Source organism: Camellia sinensis, chromosome 6 (genome assembly GCF_055761805.1).
Source record: "Camellia sinensis isolate YWXY chromosome 6, ASM5576180v1, whole genome shotgun sequence".
NCBI classification, from domain to species: domain Eukaryota; kingdom Viridiplantae; phylum Streptophyta; class Magnoliopsida; order Ericales; family Theaceae; genus Camellia; species Camellia sinensis.
In genome coordinates this window covers 31,793,824-31,807,751 of record NC_138966.1, presented here as the reverse complement: position 1 = coordinate 31,807,751, position 13,928 = coordinate 31,793,824, and positions in this window count along the sequence as shown.

Sequence of the window (13,928 nt, the reverse complement as noted above, 5' to 3'; positions counted from 1 at the left end):
TATCGACAAATTTGCCCACTTTGGAACGTTTTGATTTTATGTTTGTTTTGAAAAGAGTTATGGATATGTGCTACTTGAAAAAGTAAGCTCACATGTACATTAATCAAATCATCCCAACTTAAGTGAAAAAGCCTTTATCTACCGGCATGCAAGAGATATATCAACTAAGCACTTAGCCTCATGGTAAACATGCTTGATATGGAAACACCAACACACATGCAATATGCTAAAGTAAGAAATGCTCACCTACTACTCAACCGAGGCAAGCCAAAAGAAATGAAACCATTAGAAAAATGCATGCTCTACTATGCAAGTGACTAATGCAACATATACAAAATACAACTATTAGGTTCAGTTTATTAGCATGACATATGGCTCAGCTAAAAGCATGCATTTAGCGTATGTATTTAAGTAAGTAAGAAATGACAACAATTTTAGAATGATGAACCGAACCTGTCACGCCCCCAAAATAGTTCAACATGAAACCCCAAACGAACAAACATTCTCTATGCATTGACAATAAATCTTCCATCTTCATTTATATAATAAATGGGTTTAGTACAAAAGTTCCACATGCAATATACATTCACTAAACAAAAGGATGCATGAATCTATAGCATGTGAAGCACCTATCATCAAAAATAATAAAGTGCCCTTACGGGCTTACATCTTCCAAGGAAATAGCCCGGTTACACAAAAGGGGTCTTTCGAACCCATACATGTTAGCCCTTGGCTTTATAAAAAGAATTCACAACAAAAGAAGAGCCATGTGCTGTTTGCAATTATCCACGCCCTCAACTTGGCAGGATCACCACGTCTTTACCTGCATCAAAACCAGAGGGGTGAGCATAAAGCCTAGTAGAGAACTACCAAACAAAGTATATACGTTTATGTTAGATGGCCAAAATTGAGTGCAAGTGCAAATGCGATGCAATACCTTTTCTTCAAAATATTATTCATGCCTTTCTTGAGAAACACCATGCATTTCATCTACAATTACAATCTCATAAATTCCAAATTTAAACTTTTTAATCACAAGGGGCGGTAAATATGACACTGGTAATCTCAAGGCTGATGTCTACAAGTAGACTCTACGAGTACTACCAAACTGTCATTTTTACCGGTATTAACCGGAAGGCTCAACATCTATCTGCGCAGTTTTCTGGTCTTTCACCAAGGACACTCAGGCCAACTTATCAAATTCATCTACACCCCCTAACCGGACTTACCACCGTATTTACCCCACACACAGTTTCATAGTTCTCATTACAACATAATCTTTTCCAAAGAAAACGTTTTTCAACTCATTTCAAGATGTGCATTGAAGATAATAAATTAAATGAGAACGTGGTGCAATGTATAATAGCTCATAATATTCCTCTATTTTAAATATCTCTACAACTACATCAATTTACTACATTATCTATCTCTTCTTCTCAATGATATTCCACAATTGACCATGTTATCAAAACATAGCAATAACAGCATCTTTCGTGCTTGATTCACAACGATTGGCCCTTTTCAAGATTACATGTGATGCCTTTCAATTATCAATTCCAATGTTTACAATTTTCTCTAACCAAGGTGTACAATCATTTGTTATTTCACAACAATACACTTCAAATATTCAACAATAATGTTAGGATAATAACTCTTTTCTCATATACTAAGTAAATTACCATTTATGCTAATAAATGTGGAGAAAGTCTCACTCTCTAATTTTAGAACAACAAGAGGCCCCTAAACATGTTTTCACCTATCCAAAATCCCCAAAATTCTCTAGGGTTTTATGTCAAGAATCAAAATAAACATCTTTCTCCTCTTTTGAAAGGGTTTTTCTTTCAAAATGTCACACTTACTATTACATGAGTTAAAATCTTCAAGGGGATAGTTAAAAAGGAGAGAGATATCAAAAACCCATTTTGAAACCTTAACATTTATGAGACAAGACTAAAACTTCAATATCATTAATGGAGCCTTTAAAACCAACCAAATCTAACATAAATATACATATAACTCATGGAGATTTCCCTACCTCAAGATCTTGATGAAACACCCTAGCTTGATTGGAAAACTCTTCAATTCTTCCACAATACCCAAAGAAACCCTAACTTGGATCATCAAAATTGGTGTGGAATGTAGAGGATCTAGACCCAAAGGTTACAAGAATCAAAGTGTTTTGGTGTTTAAAGAGGTTTTCTAAAGAGAAGGTGGAGTAAAATGGTGTTTTAGAGTGGGAGAGTGATGCCCCAAATGAGATGTAGCTCAGCCAAAAGAAAAATAAAAAATAGAATTTCGGACTTAGGCCCGTCCCGCAAGTGCGACACGCTCCCCGTACGTGCGGCTGCCCTCTCCAGCACGTGTGGCACTGATCCCCGTACGTGCGGCTGTTCCTGTACCAGCCTCTCCGCACCTGCAATTAAAGCAGTGTGCAGCCCCCAGTTTCCCTTGAAATCTGCACATGCGGCCTCTCCCTCCCGCACGTACGGTCCCACTCCCGCATGTGCGGCCCTAGGCCCCTACACGTGCGATAAGGTAACCAGTCCAGAAAAGTTGCTGGTTCGATCTCTGGGCACTCTAGACTTGACCCTACGCTCTCCGGAACCAGTGGAATTCAATACCGAGCAAAACAAAAGCGATAAATTTACTTAGAGGGCTATTTTCGAATATTTCAAACCCAACAAAAGTAAAAAAAGAACTGAGCAACAAGGGAGGGAAAAGGAGGAGAAAAGAGGAAAAGAGAGAAGGAAGGACTCGGTCGCTATAGAACCCAATGCATGCAAAAATGGGTATTTTACACATGGTAATGATATGAAAATGTAAAACATAATGCTACCATTATAAGCATATAAATAAAAAGGAGAAAGCAATTGGGGTTGGAAGACATACACAATATTACAAGTGCACCCTTATCCAAGAGGATCCGAATGTCCAAATTTAAACTAATTATTACAACACCAAATTAACTAATTTAACTAGCTATTACAAATAACTAACTTTAACTAGCTATTACAATTTCGAACAAATCTAATTAATTTAAACATACTACTATCAAAGCATTAATTTTAAAGGGACCATAGGAAATGAAGCGTCGCACGCGCACAAATGAGAGCGTCCTCCCGAAAACCTCTCTGTTTTGCTACCAGAATCTGTTCTGTTTATAGTCAGAAAATTATTCTATTTTTGCCTTAGCTTCTGCTCTATTTTGCCATGAAAATGACACTGCTTGCACAAAATAGGGTGGTCGGCTAGCCTTGGAAAGTGGCCGGCCGAGTAGAAAGTTGGCCGGTCGGCCACTGTTTTTTGGTATTGCTTTGCTGCCACATAAGTGAAACAGAGCAAAAACAAAGGTTGTGTTTGGTCTATTTTTGACAGAGTGATTTTCAAAAAAAAAAATTAGAGAGAGAGTTTAGAATTTTCTTTAGTTTGTTTGGTTGTATATTTTGAAAGTAGTTTTGAAGTTTGGAATAATTTGATATTTTGTTGTAATTGAGTAGATGTGTGTGAGAGAAAAAGTGATTAAGAATGAGAGAAGAGAGAAAAAGTGATTGATTGATGTGTAAGAGAGAGAAAGTCATTTTGGAAATTTTTTGAAAAAAATATAAACCAAACAAAATTTTGAATTTTTTTTTTCAAAAACAACTCTGCCAAAAACAAACAAAACAAGCCCAAAGTGTTTCCAGGGGATGTTTGTCCTTTCTGTCTCTCCCTATCATGAAATTGATCAAGGGAGGAGTAGACTCAATTCATAAACCATCAATTGTTGCAGAGTTGTTGCATGATGATCTATGAACCAATAGGACAAACGCTTAATAAATAGAAATTAAAGACCAACAAATCCATCTCCCTATCATGGAGTTACCTTATGGGAAGTGATAGACATTACTTCTCGAATTATTAACATCACTAAAGAGTATGTAATGAATCGAGACACAATAGGTTCAATATAATATCCGATTGAACCCAAACTAATTTTATTACTCTTGTTACCACTTTTATTCCAATTTTAATCACTTTTATATTACCTTGCCATTATTTATTCATTTTGTCCAAAAGTGATAATTACGTCCACTAATGAAGAGAAGTGTCAAACAAGGAGTTGTGCTCATGAGAGAGATGTAATGCCCTGGTAATGAATCTCCGAAGAGATTAAACCATTAAGTATAGAAGGTCACTTTCTCATGCCTTAAACAACAATCAATTGTTTGAAATGACTCTTAAACAAAGAAAGCCAAGAAAGGAGGGAGGTTGCAGGGATGATTATTACCAATGTGAGTATATGTATGAAAACTATGGAATAAGAGCTATCAACTCAAATAGATTGGTCTCTAAGGCCTCAACTGCCAAATCTATGAGGACTTACAACAATACAAGCATAATATTCAATGCATAAATTAAACAAACAACTAAAACAATCCCAAAAACTAAAAAAACAGTGCTGAAAATTAATTGGAAAAGCTAGAAAAAAGAAGTAAAAGAAGAGGAGAACAAAGCTAGTAAGCAAGCTTAAGGAATGATGGCTAACTCCTTCACTTTTTGGACTATAAAATCACATATTTTAGCCTCTGAAAATAGTCTAAAAATAGTCCAAAAATAGCCCAAAAACAGTGGCTAAAATTAGAGAAATAAGTGGGAAGAACAAGGATATGAGCTATGGGATAAGGTTCAAGCATGGGTGGTTAACCTTTCTATCTTTGGTCACTCTTAAATCACAAGTTTCAGCACTTAGAACCAATCCAGAATAGTGTACAAATAGCAAGAAAAAGTGAAGAAAAGAGTGGTGTAAACAAAGAGAAAGATGACAAAGGTTATACCTCTTGAAGAGAGGATGTTCTTGGTTAAGCAAACTTGATTCAAAGCACCCCTCAAGCTTCTGAAATGAAGTTGAAATGTCAGCAAAAGAGTCAAGTTTTAAGCTCTAATGGTGTATCTAACTTGTATCTATATTTGGGAGGGTAGAGAAATTTTTTGTTTTTTTCAAAAGCTTTTGGAAATTGATTTTTCAACCTTAAAACCAAAGGGAAGGTCCTCTATTTATAGAAAATGAGCTTCTCTAGTCAGAATCATCAAGAAAAAGATAGTTGGCCAATACCCCATGCATGAAGATAGCTGGCAGTTGAAAAATATCTTTCTGCGCAAAACATGGCCGGCTGTCCACTTTAATTGGTTGGATTTCTCATTAATTGGCTGGCCAACCACTTGCAAAAAAAATCTGTTTTCAAGGGCGACTTCAAATGAGCATATCTTTCTTATCTGGACTTGATTTTAGGTGATTCTTAAGTTTAAATTGAAGCCCCAAAAGTGTACTTTGCAATGGTGGTAGCCTCACATCTAAAGGCTGTTCATGCCTAATTTAATGGTGAAGAGACATGCCTAATTTAGTAAAGGCTGTTCATTTATCTCTTAACGGTTTGATGCTCAACCTTTTCCCCAACTAGTTTTCTTCCATCCCCTCCTATTTCCTTCAACTTCAAACCTATAGATAAGATGTTTTTAAAGATTTTTCAAAGAGTTTACCTCTCTTCCATTTAATTCCATTTTGTTCTTACTCGGTTTACTAAAAAGTGTAATATTTTAATCGAAATGCGAGTTTCGAAATATCGTAGAAACAGTTGAAAAATATTTTGAAAATAGGATTTTAAGGTCTAAAATAGTTTGGCCAAAATGGGACGTAAGATTTAGGATTAGAGTTCGAAACCAAATTTTTTTGCTGAAGATTTGAACAATTTGCATAATGCAACTGTCATCATCGAGTGTTTGGAATGAATCACCCAAGTCTTATGGACGGTCAAAAATAGAGTGTCTACACTTGCCCCTCTTTGATAGAGCTCGAATAGTCATGCAATGACGTGAGTGAATGTCAAAGCCCGTAGACGACCCATTTTGACAAGGTCGTAAGACTTGGGTAAACAAACAAAATGCAGATGCAGTTGGTTAAACTTGAAAGTTGCCTACGTATCCCTTTGCAAGGAATCAAACCAGGATAGTTCAAGGGCAGGATGTAAATGATACATAATGCAATGCAGAATATGCGCGTACACATGCAGAGCTATGTTTTTCACAAAAAGAGTACAAGTGATTGGGTAGTATAATATAAGTGAGGAATGATTTATTGGGGAAAGATGTACTAGGAAATAACAATGCAATGAGATGATAATGATCCTAAACACGTTTACGCGAAAATGATGAATGTAACAAGATAAAGTATGATGCAATGTATGCAAAGGATAAAATGGATAGGGGGTGCAGACCGAACAACGTTTTACCTAGAAAAGGTGTGGACACAAAACAAACCACATCTAACACAGAAAAGGTACCGAAACCCTCATACCACAATTCTTGTAGAATAGGCGCGTACACATATAAAGTTATGTTTTAACGTGAAAAGTACGAGCACATGCCAAACTAAGCATAACATAGAAAGGATGCAAGCAATGAAGTGGTATGATGTAATGGGTATAATGGATAATGTAGTAGATGTATGCAATAGATGCTACATGCAATGCGATAGAGGTAATAGATAATAAATATGATGTAGAAGTTGGGAAGTGAAAGTACCTTACAGGGGCAATTGGAGATGACTCACCTCATGCTACTGGGGATCTTCTTCTTTTTCTTGGTTTTAAGATTTCTTCCCTCATCTCGCGCTTCCAAACAGATAGAATAATCGCAAGGACCCTAAACGCTCAATAAATGTGTAATCGTCACACAAAAATCATAAGTACTACTTTTCTACCTGGCCACGTTTGCAACTTTCCCTATTCTCCAACAGGGTGACAGACTAGATTAGTTCAGTATCCAGAATTGAGGCGCATACAAGATACTTCAACCTATGGGGCTGCCATACATATTTCAAGCCAAGGATATTTTTGAAATAATCTCTACACCTTTGGGTATTCAAACCAGACTTTAGTCTAAAAAATTCCAAACCTTTGCATTTTAGGTCACGGCCATTCGAACTCTAGTTTCCACCGTCTCAGTTGGTCTCCTAGGAACTCACTACAAACATAGTCACGTGGCTATACCAGACTGCCTGAACTCGTTCGGGCACGACAAACAACAAAGGAATTGCATCTTTAGAGGATTTAAGGTCTCCTAGACCATGTGAGTGCACAAGACGAATACGGGTGTGGTACACAAAACAATGTTATGTACGTGCACAAAACAATGTGATGTAAGTGCACAAGAAAGTGTGATGTAAGTGCACAAGATAGTGCGATACAAGGTGTACAAAACAGTGCGATGCAGATGTACAAAACAGTGTGATGCAGGTGCACAAAATAGTGTGATACAAGATAAATGCACAAAACAGTGAGATGTGGGTGAATGCGCATGATAGCGCAATGCAGGTACACAAGACAGTGCGAGTGAGAGTGCACAAGATAGTGCGATGTAGGTGAATGCACAAAATAGTGCTATGCAGGTGAACACACAAAACAATGCTATACAGGTTGAATGCACAAAATAGTGCTATGTAGGGGAATGCACAAAACAATGCGATGTAAGTTCCACAAGTGCGATGCGGGTGCACAAGACAGTGCTATATAGGGTGCACAAAATAGTGCTATATGGGTGCGCAAAACATTGCTACGTGGGTGCACAAAACAGTGCTATGTACTTGCACAAGATAGTGCGATGTAGGATGCACAAGGTAGTTTGATGTAGGTGCACAGAACAGTGTGATACAGGTGAATGCACAAAACTGTGCTATGTGAGTGAAATGCACAAAATAGTGCGATGTAAGTTTGCATGCACAAAATAGTGTGATGCAAGTGCACAAGATAGTGAGATACAAGGGGCATAAGACAGTGCAATGCAAGTGCACAAAACAGTGCTTTGTGGAGTGCACAAGACAACGTGATGCAAGGTATATGCACAAGACAGTGCAATGCGAGGTGAATGCACAAAACAGTGCGATACGGGTGCACAAGATGGTGCTGTGTTGTAAGAATGCACAAAACAGTGCAATGTACGTAGAATACATCCCTTCTATTTATTTCCACTTTGTCTTTGCTCGGTTTACTAAAATGTGCAATATTTTAATCGAAATGCGAGCCTTGGAATATCATAGACAAATTTGAAAAAATATTTTGAAAAGAGGATTTTAAGGTCTAAAATAGTTTGGCCAAAATGGGGCGTAAGGTTTGAGATTAGAGCTCGAAACCAAATTCTTTTGGTGAAGATCCGAATGATTTGCATAATGTAACTTTCATCATCGAGTGCTTGGAATGAAGCGTCCAAGTCTTAAGGGCTGTCCAAAATGGGGTGTCTACGCACACTAGTTCACCTAGAAGTGGTTTCCCTCGTTGGGTGAGCATAAAGCGTTGTAGAAATGAACTTAATGACATGTATGAAGCTTAACATTGTCAAAAGATGTATGCACATGAAATGTCATGATAAAACATGCATTTTCCCTTCTTTGAAACAATGTAATGCGAGATTTCTAAAGATCTTTCCAAATCAACAACATTCATTCAAAACAATCAAAAGGTAAATATAATGAATAATTCTCCAAGACTGGTGTTCATAGTAGTAACTATGCAAGTCACTATGCCATTTTTACTGATATTAATCGGAAGGCTTGGTACCTACTGCACGGGTTTTAGGTCTTGCACCAAGGACATATTGGCCAACTTAATTCTGCTCTAACACCCCCTCATAGCTTTACCATTTTATTTACTCTTTGAATAATACAATACATGCATCTCAAAACAACTATACATATTCTAAAACATTGAAATCTCCAGTTACAAATCCATGATATGCACAATGCAATGTATGATTTGTAAATCCTAATCCACATGCAGTTTCTACAACGATAAATCCAATCCTCCACCAGTGGCCAATAATAATTATCTCCAATTAAAAGACAACAATAATGGTAATATTCCAAAATCATAACCAAATCAGAATCCCAATGATTTATACAAAATCTCATGATTCCCAAAGCAACATTCACACTTGTCACGAGTCTTGTGAATCTCCACCGAAAATATACAATTTTTTAAAAACCGTTCATATCGTTTCCAATAAAACTACCATTTCAAAAGAGTAAATAATACTTAGTATTTTTAAATAATTTTCAATACTTTTCTCAACCAAACCTCATCTCAACCAAAATCCCACAACCATTCTAATTCCATCTTTTTTCCATAAAAGCATCCAAAACCTTATTTTTTTTATTAACATTTGAAAACCCATTAAAACCAAATGTTTTCTTCAAAATACATAACACAACAACCACCAGGTTACCAATCCTAAACCATAACTGAAAACAAGTATTTTTGCCCCCCAAATTTGTGCATTGATAAATATATATCCAAATCCTTTTTTTTTTTTTTTTTTTTGAAAACCCATAACTAACAAAATAACATATAACGAAGCTAAACCACATGCACACTGTTAAGAAAATCCCTACCTCAACTCCGGAAGAGAAGAAAGCCCCAAAGCCCCAAAATTCAACGTCAACGAAAACACGAACTTTTCAGATTAAAATAAAGCTCTAGGTGTGCTCTACCTTTTTCTCTAAAGGACAATGGTGGAGAAATCGACGAATGATGGTGTATTTGAGGTTTAAAGACAAGTTTTAGAGAGAGAGAGAGAGAGAGAGAGAGAGAGTAGATTTAGGCTTTTGAAATGTTTAAAGAGAGAGAGAGATGAAAAAGTGATCCAAAAAGTAACTTTTACGAACTGATATATGCGCAGATCGCTTGAGCAACCAAAACATCGCTCAAGTGACCAAACACAAAAAGTGAGACCGCTCGAGTGAACGAGTTACCGCTTGAGCGCACAATGACACCCTCCCAGAAATTTTGCAGAAAGAGGTAGACCACTTGAGCTCAAGAAAAACCACTCGAGCCAAGACCACTTGAGCGCAATAAACATTGCTTGAGCGAAGAACACTACCCTCCCAATATCTCTGCGGACCTGCAAAAATACTAGAAGTTTTCAAAGACTGCTCAAGCAAACTGACCAAATCTGGGCAATAGTTTTATTGAAAAACAAACTCCTAACCTGTTCCCAACGCAAAAACGACAGCCAAACAACCAAACTTAATAAGGGATAAAACGAATAGGGATATGAACAACTATTCAAGAATAGGAATCTCAGATCCAAAATAATAAAGGGGTCAGATCTAAACCAGAATCGTCATAGGGTGTATAGTAGAATTTTCGATTAAGAAAAATGTATTTTTCATCTGAAAGGCTCCATAAACATTAAAACATTAAAAGTTTTTTTTATTTTTATTTTTATTTTTATATTTATAAAGTAATGTTAATAAACACACAGTATAGAAATATTAGTACATCTAAATATTTAGAATAAAGGTACACAACAATTAGTATACTAATTAGTGTATTAACGAATGATATGACATAATTTTAGAGGTTTGTAATTTGTATAATGGGTGGGGGTCCATGATTTTTGAAGTAGCAATGTTATAGCATATGTTGATATATTAATTGGTATGCCAATTGGTGCGTGTAGCACCATTGAAATATTTATAATTTACAATTTTAAAAATCTTAATATAGAAAGTAAAAAAAAATAAAATAAAAATAAATTTAGTGATATTTGATCTATCATACTTAATCCATATATAATTTAAATTTAAAACTCTTTAAAAGGATATTTCAAATGTTATTTTAGTCTTATATAATTTTGAAATTTTAAAATATTTACTTCAAAAAATTTTATTTATTTTTCAAAATTAAAAAGATACATATGGCCTCTAAAAATTAAGAATCTTTTAAGCGTCAAAATATTTACGACAAATCTATCAATTAAAAAACGAAATATGACATGGCACATTTAAAAATTTCGTTATATAAAAATCTCAAAACATTTATCATTCTAAACTTTCTTCTTATTATTTTTTTTTTCATTAAGTTACTTTTATTTTTGGTGAGAAATTTATTATTAGGAAAAATTAGTGAAATATCTCTCTTCAACTTTGTGTAGTAGGAGAGGTTCAAAAAATATATATTTTTTTATTAGTTAAGGTCCCTTGATGAAATTTGTGAAAATTAAAATTTTGCTGTGTCGGGGTCGAAATTTCTCTGAGTTGGGCACAGATTTCTCTGAGTTAAATTTTTTTTATGAAAATGTTGAGGGACCCCAACTACTATGAAAATATTATATGTCTTTTATTTTATAAAATCTTAATATCAGGAATTGTAAAAGAAATTTCCCTTATTATTATTCTATTTACATTTTTATTGTAATACTAAAACTAATTTCTAAAAAATCATATTTAAATTATTTTATTCTATTATAAAAGATAATATTTTCTAATATCAACTTATTCGATTATCCCTTTCTAAATGGTGTATTTTTTAAACATTTAAAACAAATCTTATTGAATAAACTTAAGCACATCGCTTTTACTTTTTTTTCATTAATTTAAAATTATTAATTAATTTTATTTATTATTTTAAAAGTAGAAAATAATTATATATATATGATTTGGATTTTGGGTTGTTTGAAATCTTTGCCTAAACTCATCCAAATTTAATTTGAATTTTTGAATTTCTGCCTAGGTGCTCACCGAATTAAAAAATATGTTATCCAATCTTTAAAAAAATTCAGACTTGACTCGAGTTGCTTAGGTTGAATTCGTCAAAGTTTGTAACTCTAGCACCAGGGTCTAAAGTTACATGGTTGAATTTATGACAAATTAACACTTACTACATAAATTGTGGGTCTCATTCTTTTTTAGTTTTGTAATTTGCATACAAAAATCTAACTATATATATTGTTATATATAAAAATATGTTATTAATTTTTTCACATTCTATACATAGTACGGATTTACTACTAGTTATTAACAAATTTAAAATGATTATACATATTTTTTATAAAATACATTTTGTAAAAATATATAACTAGATAAATATTATCAATCAATACCTTTAGAATATTCACTAACAAAACTCTTAATTTATCTTTTCGTTGACCAACAATTTCAAGTCGGGAAATTACAGGACAATGCAAAGATGAAAAACTACTTATTAAAACGTGGAGGTGCAATTTTTACTGTGACTTCTATATATAAAAAGAATCACATAATTATATTTTGTAATTATTTTAATCTTTTACACTGATTTATAATTTTCTCAAGTGTAATATGGATGGTTGAAAATGTGTTTGGATCCCCTATAGTGAAACTCTCTAGAGTCTTGGTAGAGTAAATCAAAACGACGTCATTTTAATTAATGTTAAAAAAAATAAAAAGATAGACAAACAAATAGACAGACGGAGCTATGTTCGGCGTTGCCATAACTATCTCATGACAGATAGTCGCAGTGCTCTCTCTCTCTCTCTCTCTCTCTCTCTCTCTCTTATGCTTGTGGCAATCAGGTAAGGTGGGACGTTGGTAACTCTGGTGATGCGTTTGCAGAGATTGAGGATGGGTGAGAGGGATAGAGGCATCAGTGACCATGGGGAGTGGGGAAGGGCTTTGCGGCGGCGACGTGTACTATTAGGGTTTTGGAAAAGGAAGAAGAAGAAGAGGTTGAGACCGAGGGAGGCGGACAACGGGAAAAATGAGAAGAAAAAGAGAATAAAAGGAAGGGGAGCTGGCCGGAGCTGCCTGTGACGGCACCGACGACAAAGGGACTGCTTCATTTTCTCTTTCTTCTTTATTTATTTATTTTTAATGACGTCATTTTGATTCACTCCACACTCTAGGAAGCTTTACTCTAAGCGTTAAGATCCTCTAGAGTAATCTCCTTAGAGTGATCTCCTACATTGAAGGAGATGAGCCCGACACATGTCCCACTCAGCCTCCAAGGGCTGAGATTTAAACTCACCAAACCGATGTCATTTTGGTGAGTGCCTTGAAAAAAAAAATGATAACAAATGCAAGTGAAATTTTGAATCAAGAAGCAATCAAATGAGTAATGAAATGGATTTTGATTTGTGAGATCTAAATAAATAAAAAAGAAGATTAAATCAATTCAATAATAAGAAATGCACTACTAAAAAAATATTCATGCTGAGATAGTTCAAACAATCCCCCATTATTTGTCTGTCAAACCAAAACAAACACAAAAATCAACTTCATAGACCTCAAGAAACAACATATCAAAGCAATAACTAGTCACCATTACTTAATCTTTGTGCTGAGAGTCTTATTCACATTCTTCAGTTTCTTCAAGTGCTCTTGCATTCTCTGCACAATCAACACAAGCATAACACAAACCTATATGAATATGTATTTCTATATGCATATATGTATATTTACAGACCCCATAGTGCGAGCACCAAAGATTGATTTCCAAGAGAGTTAATCAATTTAGATCTGAATTATCATCATCATCAAAATCAAAATGAGCAACAGAATCAGCAGATCCGGTCAACGGACATGGAGATCGGCAGAGAAGATCAAAGACGACAGTACGACTAGGGTTTAGCTCGTCGATAGATCTATGGTCTGCGAATGTGATTGAACCAAATGTGTTGGAGTGGCGGTGGAGGCGGAAGAGATCGAAGATGAAGCCGGCGACGGGAAGCAACACCCGTGTCACTACTAGAAAACAGGGCTTTTGAGTCGGTAGCGTGCCGTCGCAAATAGCGTATTTGCCAACGCAAAATTTTTTTGCGACGGCGTTTCGACGGCAACTCAAGGGACGAAAATGGTGGGGTCGCAAAAAGTTTTTGAGTCGGCAATTTGCCGACGCAAAAAGTTTTAATTTTTTGAGACGGTAGATTGCCGACTCAAAAAGTGGTTAAATGTTTTAAAAAATTTAACTCATAATTTTCTCATTGAGGCTCTAAAGTTTCGAACACACACCATTTGGACAATTTGACCCGAGGTCACCGCACTAAATCCACTTCACCACCATACCTCTTTCAAATATTAAACGAGATATATATTATTTATAGTATATACACTGAATATTAATATAAAAATATATGTATAAATA